Consider the following 6,706-nt stretch of genomic DNA (forward strand, 5'->3'; position numbering starts at 1 on the left):
ACACACGAAGCTTGGAGTCAACGGGGCGCAAGGGTGGACTGATCATGTATCATGGATTCATGTTGAAGGTGGAGCTGATTGTGGGGCTACGACGTAAGTGCACAGAGTGTCGAAGTTTATTCATCGGGGAAAAAACCGAGTGAAGCGTGGTTCGGATTGGAGCCCAGTGGTCTGATGGAAATGTGAAACTCGTCATCGGTCGGTGATGATCGATGGTACTCTGCAGTTGGGGCTTGAGTGGTGTGGGTTCGCGACCCTTGAGACTCGACCCGGACAGCGGAGGCTCGATGCGATAATAGCGGCGAGGTGTGCGGTATGCACGGGACATGGAGACGGGCCAGGGCTCTGGTGGTTATACATGTGGTGAGACAACAGCGAATTTAACTCGGATGACTACAAGCAACGGTGAAATTCATTCAAGTTTCACACAGGCGGTCAAGAAAGGAGCGGTGATGTTGAGTTCAGATAACTCTTATGTGTGACACCCAATATGTGAGTTGTTCACTTTCACACAGGTCAGTGATCGGTGTGTGATGGCGTTGAACGGATATTCTGAACGTTGGAGCGCAAACTAAAGTAAAGGGAACTTAATTTCGCACGAGTGTTGACTGTAGTCAAGAAAAGGAGGGACTACAAATTGCAGGTGGAGTCACATGGAGTCTTTGGAGTAGCAGCGGTGCTCATGGATAAGCTCAAGTCCGATGTACATGGAAGTTTGACACATAGACGAATTCAAGGTGATGGAGAATATTCGCCAAATTGGAGTTTGTTAGAGTTGTGTTGAATATTGTGTATAAGGTAGGTTACGGTTGGACTTGTAGTTGTATTATGTTTAGATAGGATATTGAGTCATGTTCAAGTAGGACACTTGTATCCTATGCCTCTCATATATAACGAGGATAGACACACGATGTAACTTATGCCAACATAGTAGCACCGGAACGCAGGGAAAGCCGGCGGCATGTGTCGTGTCCAGGGCGACCAGGTGCGGTATTGTAGCGGTGTCATGGGGAGGAGCACCCATAGTCAGGTCCCGGGATGTAGCCATATCGGTGAACCTCGTTAACAATTCTCGGTGTCGTGCTCGTGTGATTGCTTGGTCCTCGGATAATCAACGGTCGATATGCCTCGGATTTATTCTAACAAAGCACAAGTTCACACTAGTAATTACTGGTGTGTACACGTCACAACTAGTGATTAGTCAAAAGTCAAAACTCAAAACCGAGGCAGCTCTCGATCTGGGGGCATGCAACGCGTCGTTACTGAGGAGTAGAAAAAGACATCCCAAGGGAGGGAGGAGGGATTACATCGCCTAACGCCAGACACACAAGACACAACCGCTTCATCTCCTCTCCCAACCGCGTTCCCACACCGCGCCATGGCCATGCGATCGCGCGACCCGCCGGTGACGACGCAAGTGAGCGTCGGTGGCTTTGACGGCAGCGTCTCGGCCCGCAGCCTCGCCGGCTTCCTGGAGTACATGGGCATCGGCCAGGTCTGGCGATGCCGCGTCAAGAGCTCATGGACTCCGCCGGGCTCCTACCCCGACTTCCTCCTTCCAGCAACGTTGGCGCTCCCTTATGCGCCGTCGCCGCCCTACCTCCGAGCGCCCCCGCACGCGTTCGTCCACTTCGCGCACCCGCAGGCGGTGCGCCGCGCGATCGACGCCGCGGCGAGATCCGAGCTTCCAGTACGTGCTGGAGCTTCCAGTCATGCAGGAGCCAATGCCGAGGCTCAATGTACGTGCCGAGCTTCCAGTCATGCAGGAGCCAATGCAGCAGCAGCAACTCTTCTTCTGCGTACAGAAGGCCGAGGGTCTCACGTTCCCGGTTTTGTTCCTCGTGAATGCATTGGTGCACAAGGGGATCATCAACCAGCACCAGCTCACGCCGGAGTTCCTCGGCTTGCTGAGGGAAAGAGACGACCATGACAATGTGGCCGCGTTGAAGGATTTCTGGGGGGATAAGCTGCCAGTGTTCGATGCATGCCAGAGGCTAACGAAAGCCCTAGACAGAGTTAGCCCTAAACTTCTCCGGTGTGGGAAGGACAGGAGTCACAATAACACTGTCGAGGTGCGGCGTCTGGTGATCACGCCCAGCAGGGCCTAATGCTTGCCACCAGAAGAAGAGCTTTCCAACCGACTGCTATGGCACTACCATCATGTGGCCGATCGGTTCCTGAGAGTAACATTCATGGACGAGGCGATGCAGTCACTCAACAACAATACACTAAACTTTTACGCGGCGCCGATCCTCCAGGAGTTGATGTCACACTCATTTAAGCAGAAGACCACTGTGCACATGCGGGTCAGGACGTTCATGACATCAGGGTTCCACATGTGTGGAAGAAAGTACTCCCTGCTCGCCTTCTCGCCGAACCAGCTCAGGGATAGATCTGCGTGGTTCTTCGCCGAGGACGGCAACACGACGGTGGAGAGCATCAGGCAGTGGATGGGACGGTTCACGTGCAGAAACGTAGCCAAGCACGCCGCTCGGATGGGGCAGTGCTTCTCATCATCATATGCCACTGTCACGGTTCAGCCACATGAGGTGAACGAGAATCTTGAGGACATTGAGCGAAATGGCTACACTTTCTCGGACGGAATCGGCAAGATTGTGCCGGAACTTGCAATGGAGGTCGCCCAGAGGCTGCAGCTCACGGCCGACAGTCCACCATCTGCTTACCAGATCAGGTTTGGTGGCTACAAGGGCGTGATAGCAGTGTGGCAGGGAGAGAGTGATGATGGGATACGGTTGTACCTGAGGCCGAGCATGAAGAAGTTCGACTCTGATCATAAGGTGATAGAGGTGCTTGCCTGGAGAAGGTTCCAGCCAGGGTTCCTTAACCGCCAAATAAATAGTGCTCCTCTCGTCGCTGGGCGTCTCTGATGCCGTCTTTTGGCGGATGCAGGAGAGCATGGTGGGTAATCTTGAAAAGATCTTGACTGACAGTGACACAGCCTTTGAGATAACAAGGAGGTCATGTAGTCCTGAGAATGCAAACACGTCGGCGCTGATGTTGAGTGCCGGTTTTGGTCCCGGAACTGAGCCACACTTGAGGGCCATGCTCTTGGCCATCAGATCTGCACAACTTCATGATCTCCTGGAGAAAACGAGGATCTTCGTGCCAAAAGGCAGGTGGTTGATTGGCTGCCTCGACGAGCTTGGGATCCTCAAATATGGACAGTGCTTCATCCGTGCCTCGGCTCCGTTGCTCGATCCATGTTTGGTCAAGCGTGGTGCAAAGATCATTGTTGGCACTGTAGTAGTTGCAAAGAACCCATGCTATCATCCAGGGGACGTCCGGATACTCGAAGCAGTCGATGTGCCTGAGCTGCGCCACATGGTTGATTGTTTGGTCTTTCCACAAAATGGCGAGAGGCCACATCCAGATGAAGCATCAGGGAGTGATCTTGATGGTGATATATACTTCGTCACATGGGATGACAAACTTATATCTCCGAGCAAAAAGAGCTGGAAACCCATGGATTACTCCCCACCGGAAGTGAAACTACTACCACGTGAAGTATCTCAACATGTAAGTAGTGAAACCCATGACATTTTTCCCTTAGATATGTGTGTTATATGATATCTTCATTGCTCTTTGTATTCGTTATTTGCTGTGCAGTTATCCATGCATGTTCAACTCTTGGTTTAATTAATGTCAACCGTAACCATATGCCAGTTCAAATAAAGTTTTAGATCACGCAACAAGGCTAATGTGATCAGTTGGTTTTTAGTGTACATCAGTCGGAACCTGGATAGAATAGTGCACTTATTTAGGAGTCTGATCAAAGTATAAGCTCAACAAAAGTTTATCAGCATCTTGGCAATCCTTCTTTTTTCATGGGTGGTGAATGTTGTCACCTACCAGAATATTTTCATTGGCTGAAATGAAACATGAGTTGACAAGTCCTGGCATTTAGTATTAAGGCTAGAGCTCTTGCATACCAGATAATTAAACACCTAACTTCTCTCATCATTTCTCAAGTAGATTACTTTATTTGGATATGAATGTCCGCATAGACGTGCTTCATAGTGTTTCCACACACAAATTGCAAGTGTGCAGATTGTTGCAATGTTTAAGTGTCCGATGTCAATTTTTCTGATTAGGTGTATGATGTTAATTTTTCTGTTTTTGTTTTTACAATGCCCAGTTTATTAAATTTTTTTTCAGGAGTAGTCAAACTTGGGAGGTTCCTGGGTGCCAAAAATCATTACTCACATGGCTTGTATCTTAATTTCGTCTCTGCATATGGCTTCCTTGTTTTGTGGAAAAATACTTTTTGTAGTTATTCGTTGCATTAGTAAATTAACATATTATATTTCTAACAGGACACAGTTGGTTTCTTCTTGGAGAACATGGTGAGTGACAATCTTGGTATGATCTCCAATGCTCATGTTGTTCATGCTGATCTTAGTGAATTTGGAGCTATGGATGAGAAGTGCATTCGCTTAGCTGAACTAGCAGCAACTGCTGTAGACTTCCCCAAAACAGGCAAATTTGTGGCGATGCCATCATATCTTCGACCAAAAATCTACCGACTTTCTGATAAAGGAAGATTCAAAATCATATAAATCCGAGAAGATTCTTGGAAGACTTTATCGGTCAATCCAAGAAGCTTCTGGTGGCAATTGGGATTCTAATGAAGCTTGGACCCTACATGATCTGCCTTACGACAGCGATCTAGAAGTTGCCGGTGCATCAGATTTCCTTGCGAGTGCATGGCAGTGCAAGTGCTCATATGATAGGCAGCTGAACTCACTGCTTAATCAATACGGCGTCCGCACCGAAGCTGAACTTGTGACAGGGCACATCTGGTCCCTTCCTAGGAACAACAGCAGAAAGCTAGTGGATGTAAAGGACAGGCTCAAGAATGCGTACAATGCGTTCCAGAAGGAGTATCGGTCTGTCTTCGAAAGCATCACATTAGATGAGGTTGAGATCTCCGATGACGATGAGAAGAATCAGTTGTACGAAATGAAGGCCTCTGCGTGGTACCAGGTAACGTATCACCCCAAATGGACTGAGAAGTCGAGGGCCTTATTGGATCCAGATGATGAAGAAGGAATGCCGGTGAGGCTTAGCTTTGCATGGATCGCGGTGGATTACTTGGTGCGGATAAAGCTAAGGTGCCATGGAGAAATGGAAGTTGGAGGACGAAGGCCAGCTGGAAGGCTGGCGGCCTACATTTCTGAGAGAATATGAGGACCGACCTTGATGCAAAAGATTGTAGCAAGACCACTCTGCCATTTTATCTTAGTATGCCTAGCATTGCTCAGTTTGTCATCATTCTGGGTCAATTGTCGTTTTTTGTACTGAACTTATTAGTCCGAAAATGTTTGTACCTACCAGCATTCTCTTCTTTCTGCCCTATATATCTATCTTTGGGTTGTGATGGCCGGCTGTTTCTGTGTGAAACTAGTGCAGCATGTGACAATTAATGAGTGTATCCATATATGTAAGATTTTGAATCTGCGCCATGTATTCTTGAGAAAACAGGAAAGGGTCGTGGTCACTGCATGTCAGTGTCGCTAGGGAAGCATCGAACTTCTCAGTGGTGATTATTTCCCTTCATTTTGCGTTTCTTTTCTTATCATTTGTGTTGCTAGTATTATAACAAATCTGCATTTCTTGATTGTCCCTTGTTTTTCATATTTCTTGATGATTACCGAGACACATTGAGAGAGAGGTTTTTCGTAAAGGAAAAATGCCTCGTGGCCCTGCTTTATAGACTAGTAGAAGGAAAAACGGGCATTCAAGAACATGCCAAGGTTCTCATTGATCCCAGAAAGTACCTTGTTCAATACAGGACAAACTAGAGTCACTACCGCAATTTCCATATTTCCTAAGTGCCTGCAACACTCAACATATAGTTTTCCGAGTAAAGATATCGGCTATGGGTTCTCTGCCTGAAACCTTCAATCAAAGGACATTTTGCCGAGAACCAACCCTTGGGGACTTGGCAAACTCGTTGCCGAAATCTAAGTGGGTACTCGGCAGAAAAAACGCACTTGACAGACCGAACTGCGGTGGCCGTTGCCACATGGCACATGTATTTGCCGAGAGCCGGAGAGCCGAACTCGGCGAAGCTAGACAAGCATGAGGCGACAAGTGGCGATGCCGGTACGCCGAGCACCAACTGTCTGGGACTCAGCAAACACACATTGCCATGTTTTGCAGTTTGTAAAGCTTATACTCGGCAAACTCACCCACAGGGAAACCCCTACGCACTCGCTTTGTCGGGGATTACCAATTCGGCAAAGCCTCTAGTGACTAATCAGAGCGCAATGGTGTGGCACCTTTGCAAAGCTTTGTTCTTGACAAAGTATCTCTACCGAATGTGGTACTCGGGAAAGCTTCTATCAGTTGGTATTTTACATTTGTTTTCCGTTAGTCCTGCAAGAAAATACATGTATATATAGAAACTATACCACACATAGTACCACATCATAGCCAACTCACAAACACTCCATCAAGCTCACAGAAGCATCATATATAGCATCATAACAAGTCGCAAGTAGTCACTAAATCCCAATGTGACAAATTTATGCTACATGGTCCACACAAAGCATCATGACCAGCAATGCCACAATTAGGAGGAACTGGATGAAGATTGTCAAGTTCTTCCAACTAAATCTGATCTGACCTGCACCCTTGCCTACTTTGTGGTTCCTCTTCTCTTTGATCAAATACTGGGAGTAAT

The 6,706-nt window shown here is 47.7% G+C and overlaps 1 pseudogene; it reads left to right on the forward strand.

Moving 5' to 3' along the window:
- Window positions 1-1,378: 1,378 nt before the first annotated feature.
- Window positions 1,379-5,208, forward strand: LOC109755086 (probable RNA-dependent RNA polymerase SHL2; annotated as a pseudogene).
- The last annotated feature ends 1,498 nt before the right edge of the window (window positions 5,209-6,706 follow it).

Source organism: Aegilops tauschii, chromosome 7 (assembly GCF_002575655.3).
Source record: "Aegilops tauschii subsp. strangulata cultivar AL8/78 chromosome 7, Aet v6.0, whole genome shotgun sequence".
Classification (NCBI taxonomy): domain Eukaryota; kingdom Viridiplantae; phylum Streptophyta; class Magnoliopsida; order Poales; family Poaceae; genus Aegilops; species Aegilops tauschii.